Genomic DNA, 11,854 nt, shown 5'->3' with positions numbered 1-11,854 from the left:
ATGTTGTTCATTCTCTATGAGTTTGGATGTCTTTGATTTTTTTCCTTGAGGTTGATTTCTAGTTCAAAGGTATTGTGGTGTGAAAAAATGCTTAATATAATTTTAATTTTCTTGAATTTGTTGAGGCTTGTTTTGTTTCCTACCATGTGGTCTATATTTGAAAATGTTCCATGTGCATTTGAAAAGAATGTATATTTTGCTTCTTTGGGGTGAAAAATTCTATATATATTAGTTAAGTCCACTTGGTTTAGTGTGTTGTTCAATGCCTCAATATTCTTGGTGTTTCTTTGCTTTGAAGATCTGTCTATTGTTGATAATGGAGTGTTAAAGTCCCTTTCTATGAGTGTGTTGCTGTTGATATCTTTCTTGTAGTCTTCTAGTATTTTCCTTATATATTTGGGTGCTCCTATGTTGGGTACACCTATGTTTACCAGGATTACATCTTCTTGATGGATTGTTCCCTTCAGTATTATGATATGGCCTTCTTTGTCTCTTTTTATGGTCCTTGCTGTGCAATCCATTTTGTCTGATATAAGTATTGCTACCCCAGGTTTTTTTTAATGTCCCTTTGCTTAGAATACTTTTTTCCACCCCTTCACTTTCAGTCTGTGTAAATCTTTTGTTTTGAGGTGTGTCTCTTGTAGACGTCATATACGTGGGTCATGTTTTCATATCCATTCCACTACCATATACCTTCTGATTGGAGCATTTAATTCATTTACATTTAAGGTTATTATTGACAGGCGTTTATTCATTTCCCTTTGTACCTGTATTCTTCTCCCTCTCTTTTTCTTTTCTTTTTTTTTTTTTTCTTTTCTTAGCATGTCTTGCAATGCTGGTTTGGTGGAGATGTATTCTTTTAGTCTTCCTTTGTCTGGGAAACTCCTTATTTCACCTTCCATTTTGAATGAGAGCCTTGCTGGATAGAATATTCTTGGTTGCAGGCCTTTGTTTTTCATTGCTTAAAATATTTTTTACCATTCCTTTCTGGCTTGTAGTGTTTCTGTTGAGAAATCAGTTGACAGACTTATCGGCGCTCCCTTTTATGTTATTTGCTGTTTTTCTCTTGCTGCTTTTAGATTCTCACTTTGTCTTTGAATTTTGCCATTTTAATTATGATGTGCCTTGGAGTGGGACTTTTTGGGTTTGTCTTAATTCAGACCCTCTGTGCTTCCTGGACTTGCCTGACTTTTTCTTTCATCAAGTTTGGAAAATTTTCTGTCATTACTTTTTCTATCAGATTTTCTATCCCTTGCTCTTCCTCTTCTCCTTCTTGTATCCCTATAATTCTAATGTTGTTTTAGTCTCATGTTGTCCTGCAGTTCTCTTAAACTCTCTTCGTTCTTTTTGAATCTTTTTTCATTTTGTTGTATTGTCTGGGAATTTTTTTTCTACACTGTCCTCTTACTCACTGATCTGATCCTTTGCTTTGTTTAGCCTGTTTTTGATTGATTCTACTGTGTTCTTCAGTTCAGAAATTGTATTCTTCATTTTTTCCTGGTTCTTATTAATAGTTTCTATGTCCTTTTTTATGCTGGTGTAGTTCTCTGTAAGTTCCTTGTAGCTTCCCTGAAATTCATTGTAGTTACCTTGGAATTTCTTTTAATTTCCCTGGAGTTTGTCATAGTTTTCTTTGAGATTGTCAAGTACATTGATCTTCTTTATCACCATCCTTTTGAATTCCATGTATGATAGTTGGCTTATGTCTATTCCATCTATCTCTCTTTTTGGGGATTCCTCTTTTCCTTTTATTGGGAGGTTATTTCTGTGTCTCCCCATGTTGGATTCCTCTTGTTTGTTTTTGTTTATTAGATTTGTCTGCTTTGATTTTCCACTTTTGTGGTATGAGGTTCTTTATAGGAGACCTGGAGGGTTCAGTGGTGCAGTCTCTGTGATCTCCTGAGCCTGATGATCTTGGGATGCCCTTTATACCATTTGTTTATGCTGTCTGGTTATATTTCAGTTACTCTTTGGTGGATCCTTCCCTCTGGCTAGTTGATTGAGAGTCACTCTGCCCACCTTGTCTTGAGTTCTTTTGTGGAGTACTGTTAAAATATAAACACACAACACAGGCAAGAAACCCACACCCTCAAAAATATCCTCCACCCACAATCCCACTATCAGCAGCAAATGAACCAGTATTAATATAAGTGTAGAGGTTAAGTCTTAGGTTAAGACTATTATACTATAGAAGAAACAGATAAGAGCTGTTTTAAATTAAAGAAAGATAACGTTTGAGAGGTTATGCGAGACAGTAAATAATATTTACATTGTATGTTAAAAAAGAGAGGGAAGAATGCAGAATAAAGTGAGAAAGTGGAAGTGTATAGTATTAGGTTTATATAGCAGTTATATGCTATATGTTTAATATGAAAGGGAGGCTAAACAAAACAGACAAACAAACAAAAATTAAAGAAGAAAAATAGGAGGGAGAGAAAGTAGGAAACAGATTAAAGAAAGAGTTTAAAAAAAAGGAAGAAAAAAAGGAAGAGTAATAAAGGGAAGAGGAAAAAAAAGGGAAGAAAGAGAAAAAAATAAAGTTTTTACTCAGTTCAACCTTTGGGCGCAGTCTTCTTTTTCTGGATCCACACCTGGTCAAAATTTCATGGGTTTCAAATATTTTCTGGCTGGCTGGCTGTGAGGAGATCTGGCTGGTTTCTGAGGCTGCTTTTCTCTTACTCGTGGGCCTGCTGCAACTTTCTGCTGTGAGCCCCGCTGAGTTGGGTCTCTCCCCACTTGTCCTGTGGCACCCTCCAGCAATCCTCAGGTCTTAGCAATGTTATTCTGCTGGTAATCCAGTGCGCATGTCCTTAGTCCCCATCCAGCCTTGGGTCCTTGTCTTCGCTCCTTCTCCCAAGAAGTCTCTGTGCTCTAAGCCTCAGCACCGGGCTGCATCTGTCCTTGGCTGGCAGCATCTCACTGTTTGCCTGTGTGCACTGCTTGCCTGCCTGGGGTCCCCACTGAGTCTGTGTTTCTGCTGCAGCTCTCCTGTTTGGGCCTCTCTCCCCAGCTCAGTTCTGCTCCTTTTTCGTTTAGTGGTGCCGTGATGCACGTGCCCAGGGTGCAGGGTTGCCAGCCCAGATTTGCCAGCCAAGGGGTTCCGCACCTAGACTTGGTTCATACAGCTTTCCACAGTCCAGGCCCCTTGCTGTCCTTCCACACCTCCGGCTGTTTCAAGAAAACCTTCCCATTGTCTCCATCCAGGACTCCGCTGGTCCCAGTGCCTATGGCAAGTGGCAGTTTCCAAGCAGATCCCGGCCAATGAGCCAGTCTGCACCTGCCTCTTTGGGGTGCAGTGTGGCAGCAGCGCTGGGCTGGGGGGCACAGCGACTGGGCTTGGGGGCACAGCGACTCCCCTTGAGAGTGCGGGCGAGCCTTCTGCCCTCTTCCACTCCACGCCCACACTCCTTTCCCTGCTTGTGCTATCTGAAATCCGCACTCACTTGTCTCTGTGTTTGTACTCCAAGCCTTTCCACGATGGGAGCAAGCAGACAACACTGCTACCTACTCTGCTGCCATCTTCGGAATCTCTGAAGTGGTCACAGTACTGTTTTTTAAAGTATGCTTGTAACAGAATGCCATCCCCAAATTCCCCACAGCCCCTGGTTTTGGGGATGGGGAAGGAGATAATACAGCTTTTAAGGTACTTTGCATATCTATGGCTGGTAGCTAATTTCTTAGTTATGCAGATAGTTGTGGCCACTGCTTGGTGTCAGGGCGATGGGAGGAACTTTGACCATAGAGTGGTTGTGAAGAGCTCACAAGGCCTGTGTGAGAGTCCAGTGGGTAGTCGACTGGTCACCATACCCACTGCATCACAGGCTATGGGTAAGATTTAAATGAAAGGTGGCAGCCCTTTTGGGCACTGGGCCACTTGGTTTGAAAGACTGCAGAGGAACTCCACCAGCCTGCCATGAGGTCAGGTGTGTAAGGAGGGCCATGCTGTTTGAAAGGATAAAGAAGCTTCCACCATGAGAAGAAGCACAATGGAAGGAGCATGTGAGAGGAGCATGACAGAGCAGCAGGTTTTAGCAGTCATGTGAGAAATAGCCACACAGTTTGTAGTCAGGATTTGGCCATGCAACCTGGGCTGGTAAGAAAATAGGTACGCTGCTGCTTTGATCATGCCTGCCCCAGCTGACTTCAAAGCCACCAAGGACTTTGTCTTATAGACCTGGACTCTTGGAACTTGGGACATGTGGAGAGGACAATCTCTTAGGACTTGTGCTTTTCCTGAACTTCACCATGATCCGGTGTAACACAGCACATGCTTTCCTGGACTGTTATACAGAAGCTGAGGACAACACAGCCCAGACCCTTAAGGAGAGAGCTGGCAGATAAGGAATGGGGATCTATTGGGCTTGGTTTTGGCTTACAGCCTTTTGGGGAGTAAGGGAAGTGCTGGGTCTTGTTGGTGAACAGGCCCCTGAGGGAAGTGCTCACAGCGCCCCCCCCCCGCCCCCCACAAAGGTTGGTTGGAATACTGTAAACAAAGACCTGTTTTTTCTGGGCACTAATTGTTGGATCTTACACCGAGGTGTCATGTGAATGAGCCCCCCTTTGCTCAGTAACTTTTAAAAGTAAAAGTTATACAAGACTATTTAAAATATAGAAAAAAGGCATAAATAAGAAATAAATATTACTTATAACTACAATACTTAGAAACAGTCACATACTTTTTCAGTCATTTGTCCACACATGTCTATTTTCATAGTTTATATTGGATTTATAATGTTGCTTATAACAGCATTTGCTTATAGAATTGTATTATATAACTAAAATATTATAAAACAAATTTTAAAGACTGTGTAGTATTTCACTATATAGATTTATCACAATTTGTCATTTCCAATATTCAATCTTATAACATGTATTGTGATTAATATCTTTTTTGTATAAATAATTTTCTACATTTATGTTTTTTTTTGTTGTTGTTGCTAAGATAGAATTTTAGAATTTTAGAAATGGAGTTTTTATAGCCCAAGAACAGAAATTTTTAAAAGCTTATATTGCTAAATTGTTTCATAGAAAGCTTGCTCAAATTGACAGTTCCACCGTCAGTATGACAGAGCAATCATTTCTTTGTACAGTATTAGCTTTAACAGTTCTCTGCTAACTGTACAAGTGAAGAGGTGCATCTCGTGTTAAAATGCACATTATTCCTAACTCATTCACTAATTTTCTCTGTTAATTGGTTAGATTTTAAAAATATTGATAGACATTACCTACAAAAGTATGAAGAGTGAATAAACAGAACAGCATATTTGAAACCTCCCAGAATTTAGATACAGATATAATTCAGATTTAATAATTTTAAAACATGGTTCTCTTTTGAGGTATTATTAATTTCAATAAGGTTTAATGTTGAAAATGTTATATAGTTTTTCTTTTTAAATGGTTTGCCCTTCAATGTATGCTATTGTTTCTCTGAATGCCTTTTCAATGTTATGCTTGTTTACACTGCAGTAGGCAGAGTGATGCCCCTCTAAGATGTCCATCCTCGTGATTGCTGCTTAATGTCATTGTATCATTAATGCTTTCTTGACCATCTTATTTAACAGCAATTATCTTACTTGCTAGGATGTCCCGTCCCTCCTAGTGTGCTTTGTTTTTCTGCCACCCTGTGCTTTACTTAGATATTTTACTATTCCTTGTGGCATATTATGTATTTTATGTATTCTCTTTCTTCCTCTATTGAGTTAAGCTCCTGGAGGGATTTTAGTTAATGTGATCACTGCTGTATTTTCATGTGTAGAATAATAACTGGCACATAGTAGGTGCTCAAATACCATTTGTTGAATTCATGACTGAATAAATGGAATCTGATTCAATCTCAAGATGTCAAAAGGATTTTACTGTGGAAGTTACGAGTGAAATTGATTTTGAAAAATGACTCAAAGTGACTCTGAAGGGAACAGAAATAGTTTTACAAGCAGAAGAAAAGGCTGGCAGCAAGGTAAGAGGCCAGGAGACTTCCACTGTCATGAGTATAATTATTTTCCAAAGTGATTATACTCTAAATGGATTAAAGTTATATCAAGTATACAAGCAGTTGAACCTCTCCTGCAAGAGAACTGATAAATTGTGTTATGTGCATGTCTTATCTTCTCAACTCTGGCAAATTCTTTCCATTACTAGTGGAAAGGAGATGAACATTGAACATGGACAGATAACTGCCCACCCAAGACAATCGAAGTGCAATGGTATTTTATAGGGTGAATAAAAGCCCTAATTGGTCATGCATGGTTCTATTATTATGATTTTGGTATGTAAGAACCTTAGGGGGATGGAGATACTAACTTGGGAAAACCTATCCTATTATTTGGACAAACTATTCTTCTGTCCTAGTGTTTCTGTTTTCAAATTTCAAAGGAAATTTTGGTGACAACTGTGCTTTAGGCTGACTTTCCTTATAAGTTTCATAACCATCCAAATCAAGGGAATGGTAGAATGTGTCAGGAGCTCACGCAGAGGATAAGGGAGATGGAATCTTTGAAAAGCAGTCACTCAAGCCGGGTGAAGTGTTGGATGATATATAGAATTACAAAAACATAGTATGGCATAATGATTGCCATAAGAATACTTATGATTTAATGAGAGGAGGAAAAGTAACAATAAAGTTGCTATTATCAAAGCCCACCTTTGAGGGTATACCATATCTAAACATGATAATAAGTGATTTCTAGAGTAATTATTCAGTATTCATAACAAGCTTATGGGACAATTATTATTGTATTTATTTTACAGATAAAGAAAGTGAGGCTTGGAAAGATTAACTTGCTGAAAGTTACAAAATTAGAAAATAATAGAACCAGTACTTGAAATCAGACTGTTGACCTCCAAGTTCATACACCATTTTTATATGAAAACACAAAATTACACATTTAGAAAAAATATATAAATAAAGTTTCATATTGGAATACATACATACAAGCAATACTATAAATAACTGGTTATATATATCGTCGTTGGCAGCCGTCCGTCTCGAGAGACGATGGTGTAGCTTCTTAAGAGTCTATCTGCACCGCCGAGAATGGCTGTGCAGTCCGACTCGGGAGTGACACGGTATCTGTCTCCTCCCGTGTTGAATCGACATCTTGCGATGACGCTGGAGTGTCCTCTCCAGTGAAGCTGAAGCTACAGAGCCTGGGCAGGGTGATATGGAGGGTCTGCTGTTGCCCATGCAGCAGACCCCCCCTCTCTTCGCAGCTGAAGGGTCCAAGGGAAAGACGGAGTCAATACAGCTTGGCTTCAGGTGCGCCGCAGGAGTTGCCGGTGTTGACTACAATGTCAAACCGCCTTAGGGACTCCGGCTCCGGATTTTCTGTCGGGGTTTACTCCCTTAGCCTTTCCCCTGAAGAGGTATGTCGCAAGGCAGCGGAGGTTTTTTGGAGTCAGAGTTTTCCTTCTCTGATGTGCCCTGACTGGAAGATCGAACCAGTGACACTTAGCTCGCAGGCCGACGCTCAATCCACTGAGCCAAACCAGCCAGGGCGGATATATATATATATATATATATTTGGAATTACTAAAAACAAGAAAATTAGTCTTTGCTCTTGTGTAGTTGGTTAAATTTAAATACCAAAGTGCAGAAATTACCAACATTCCTCTGTATTTAATTATTGAATAGGTCGTTGGAAAGTTCCAATGGTTTTATCAGACCTTTATTTTTTCCTGAGAAGTCAAAAAAAATCAAACCGTTTTTCTAAAGTGTGTTTACTTTTCTTTGTTACCTTTATATTGTTAAGTAATATCTGTTATTAAGGAATCTAATGTATAAAAGCTACTTTGTAAAAATTCGGCATTTAGAGAGGCGCATTAACTTTTTCAGGCCCTGTTTAGTGCTGTACTGGTCTGTAATACATCCTGGAGTATTTTGCTGGCAAAGTGAAGAGTATTGTCTGTTAAAGCTCCAGAGAGAACGCTGGCTTCTGTAGAAGCATAGTGAGTTATTAAAAAAACAACACCCTGGAAATTCTGCTAAAGATTTTGCAAATATTCCTCAGTGCCTCTGTAAAAATCGCCATGTTTCTGAAATTCCTAAATACTTTGTAAAATCTCATTACTTTGATGTTGGTATTTGAAAATGAGTTCTAATTTGAATTAGAATTTAGTCACCTAAATTACATTACCTGTACAAATACCAAAGCTGGAAATTAGACCCTAGTGCTGTGTGTTTCTAGAAACAATAGCAAGCAATTATTTCAAAACTCTGAAATGAGACTTTATTTACAACTTGTAAAGAACCTAGCAGAAAAGCAGAAAGGAAGAGCATGAAAGCACTGCTTACATTTTACTTTTCCTTTGACCCTTTTAGGCCTAGTCCCTTGTCAAGTGCTAATTTGTGTCAATAACAAATGATTTGCCTGAAGGAGCAATCTCTTTTTGTGCTTCCTTGGCTTGCTTAAGATCAAGTAATGTTGAATTTATATATCTTTAATTCAAAGGTGTTTTCCTTTGGGCTCTGTTATTCTAAATTTTTAGAACTTTACTTTTTAAGATTGAAAGAACAGAAATGTACATGGATGGAAAATAAACAGCAGTTTTATTTCATAAAATCGAACTTTATTATTATTATTTTTTAAACTGGGATCTTCTGTTCCTCATGCTTTCTCTTCATAGCACTTGAATGAGCCACTGAATTTCAGACTCAAGAAACCTCACTCAGTCTTCTCTAAATTTCTTCTTTCCTTTCAATTTCCATCTAATGAGGGACAAAATCTGACTTTTCTTTTTCAACAATTTCATTGTTTTTATTTTTTATTTTTATTTTTTATATTTGCATGGCTACTGCTGCAAAAACCAAGTGCAGTCCTTTACTGTCTAATACTTGGAAATATTGTAATGGTGTTCTTTTTCACATCCCCAATTTCATTTTCTTCTTCACATCCCATCCAGGACACGTTAATTAACTTAACATCCTGCTCAAGAAGCAATGAGAATTTTCACTTTTAAAATCATATTTGAGTTCTTGGAACTCAATCAAGGGGCTTTTTAAGCTGATCCCAAACATACCTTTTTAGAATTATTTGTATTTCAATATACCATGTATGCTTTAGAAAAAATGCACAATAAAGTTCTCCATATGTGATCTGATATTCCTTTCCAGCCAACTTTGGTCATGATATTGTACAATTAATCTTCAGCCATTTCATATAGATTAACTTATATAACTTGCCCTAAATTTATAGAGATCTGTGATACAAGCCTAAGAGCAAAGATCTTGCTCTTAACTACTTTGATAGTGTGCATCTATGTTTAATCCTCAAATAAATGAATCGTACATTTTTCCCCCTAATAAATGACAGCACTGTAGGATTCTGGGTTACATATATTTGAGAAAAAACAGAAAAACAAACTTTGTCTGCTTAATAAACTTCTGAAGTATTGGGTTGGCCAAAAAATCTTTCTGACTCTCAGGATGTTCAAAGACTACTGTGGAGAGAGTCTCTGAGTCAACAGAAGCAGTTTTAGCTGTGGAGTTAATACAACTTGATTTGTACCCAAATTTCTTTACTAGATACATTTCCTCTTGTGAATCCCAACCTTTGGATATTACCATATAAAATTCTTTCTCACTATATTCCCATGAAGGAAGAACTGCAGGTATATATGACTGGGAGTAAGCTGCCCATTGTATTAACTCCACAGCTAGAATTGCTTCTGCTGACTCAGAGACTCTCTCCACAGTAGTCTTTGAATATCCTGAGAAAGACGGAGAACCCTTGCAAGTAATTATAATAGTTAATTTAAATAATTAAGATAATTGATCAATATTATAATCCAGTCACTGTTCGAGATATTAAGTATTTTATCTCATTTAAGGCTAGCAACAACCTAATGAAGTGTACACCACTATAATACTTTTTTTTTGTAAATAAGGAAATTAAGGTACAGAGAGAGTAAATTACTTGCTTATGGTCATCCAGTCAGAATGTAGTGGAAGCAGATTTGAATTGGGAAGTCAGACTCAATCAGTCTGATTCTAGGCAACCCCTTTTACCCACCACTTTAACTACTAAACATATTGTCCCTTTATAGCTAATATAAACACTTCTTGTATTAGTTTACTTTAGCTGCCATAAAATACCACAGATGACTTAAACAACAGTAATAAATATTTTTCTTATGTTTCTGGACTCTAGGAGTTCAAGATCAAAGAGTTGGCAGGTCTGGTTTCTCTTGAGGCCTCTTTCTTTGACTGGCAGATGGCCGCCTTCCTGATGCATCCTCACCTAGTCTTTCTGCTCCTGGCACATCTGGGTGACTTCTGTGGGTTCAAATTTCCCCTTCTTATGAGGACACCAGTCTGATTGAATTAGGGGCCACCCTAAGGGCCTTATTTTAACAGAATGACTTATTTAAAGACCCTATCTCTAAATATGGTCACATTCTGAGTACTGTTAGTTAGGGTTTCAACATACAAATTTTGAAAAGACACAATTTAGCCCATGACACCTCTGTAATCTGTGTGACTCCAGAAATCCAAACCTGGAATGTGTTGCATTAAAAATGCCTAAGTAAAAACTTGATTCTTTGTTCATACTTCTCTCAATTAATGTGCATCTGATGATTTTGCCAACACTAACACTTATCTCCTGTCCTTTCCTATCTTTAAACATCTCAATTCTTAGGGTTCTCACACTTTTATGCCATTATAGCACCTTTACATATGTTCACTAGTTTCTGCCATTTTGCTCACTAGATGCTGTCTTCTCTCAAAGAGTGGAAGCCCTGGGAGAGAAGATCTTTGTGTTTTCCTTTCCCATAGTGTTCTCCACATGACTAGCAAAGGGTGGGGGGAGGGTGTGACCTTCTCCTGTTCATAGCCTCCATCTCACCACATGAATTTTTATCAACACTTACTCTGAACCAAGCACTGTGAAAAGGTGTTTTACATCAATCACTTTCTTTCCATTTTCACCTTTATGTTAGATAACATTATTCGTATGTTCAGATGAGAAAATTGGTGTTTAAAGAGATTTTGTATTTACCAGGTGTCACAGAGCTAGGAAATGGAAGAGCTGAGATTGACACTTCAGAGCTTGGGTCCCTAACCCTGAGGCTATATAGTGGCTGGACTTTGATTTTGTAAGTGTCACACTTGGAGCCTCGTGGTTACCAGATATTAAGAGAATGGAAATTATAAAAATAAATACATTTAAATTACAAAATAACTATACTGTTATGCAGTTCATACCCATATATTAAAAGTCATTCTTGGAGCCCCTGGGCTGCATGCAGGTGCTGAACATAAATGGAACCCTGATAGGATCTGAGGAAAAGAATCACATGTTCCAAGTGCAAGTAGGAAAGCCAAATATTGCACTTATTCTGGCTCTGGGAAAAGTACATACTGTTATATTCCGGCACATCGGAACTTTCCAGGGATGTGCCTGGTGTCTTGGAGTAAAGCCAACATGATTTTTCTGCCATCTAAGTCTTGCTTCTTTATAGGTCTCTTTGCCATGCTCATTATGTAAATCATAGCTCCCTGTCCCTGAATTGTGAGACTTTCCTCTTTTTTTATACAAATGGAAACACCCTCATCACTTCCCAGAATCTTGCAGATATAATCATATGTTCCTTCATAGCTACAGGCTTGACTTTATACAAATGTATGAAAGACAGAATGATGAAGGGAAGTCAGTCATATGTACCTGTACTATGCAGCAATTACTATTAGCTTTATTATTAATATTAATATTTAAATAACAACCCCTAGATGTTTATTTTTGGCAGAGAGGAAGATTTTACTTTTCAGTTGTTCTGCTTAGTCTTGGAAACTTAGACCCAGGATTACAAAAAGAAAACCTATGGCGTTAAGATATTCAATTTCAAATACATTTTACTT

This window comes from Furipterus horrens, unplaced genomic scaffold, assembly GCF_987537825.1.
Source record: "Furipterus horrens unplaced genomic scaffold, mFurHor1.1.pri manual_scaffold_5, whole genome shotgun sequence".
NCBI classification, from domain to species: Eukaryota; Metazoa; Chordata; class Mammalia; order Chiroptera; family Furipteridae; genus Furipterus; species Furipterus horrens.
Note: the sequence above shows the minus strand (reverse complement) of the source record.